The following is a 508-nucleotide window of genomic DNA, read 5'->3' as shown; positions in this document are numbered from 1 at the left end:
CGCCATGCTGTCGCTCCCATCCTTGACAGAAAGCCACCCCCTGCCCGCCCCAAACTGAAATTTCTGCAGAAAACATCTAAAGGGCATTTTCCACCAGAAATCTGTTCCGGCAGAAGCCTGCCTGCTAGCTCAGCCCCTGCCTCCCCGTGCCAGGCTGTGTCCCCACAGCAGCCACTCTCCAACCATGCCCCTGCTGCAGCCCCCTTGCTGTCGCTCCCATCCTTGACAGAAAGCCACCCCCTGCCCGCCCCAAACTGAAATTTCTGCAGAAAACATCTAAAGGGCATTTTCCACCAGAAATCTGTTCCGGCAGAAGCCTGCCTGCTAGCTCAGCCCCTGCCTCCCCGTGCCAGGCTGTGTCCCCACAGCAGCCACTCTCCAACCATGCCCCTGCTGCAGCCCCCTGGGGTGGCCCAGACAGGTCCTGCAGGAAGAGACACTGGTGGCGCAGTTCCCTCTGAGCAGCCCAACGTCCTGGCCACGGCCACGTCTGCAGAGCAGCTGCCTC

Source organism: Buceros rhinoceros, unplaced genomic scaffold, assembly GCF_000710305.1.
Source record: "Buceros rhinoceros silvestris isolate BGI_N320 unplaced genomic scaffold, ASM71030v1 scaffold16402, whole genome shotgun sequence".
In the NCBI taxonomy this organism is placed as follows: Eukaryota; Metazoa; Chordata; class Aves; order Bucerotiformes; family Bucerotidae; genus Buceros; species Buceros rhinoceros.
This window is presented reverse-complemented; position numbering follows the sequence as displayed.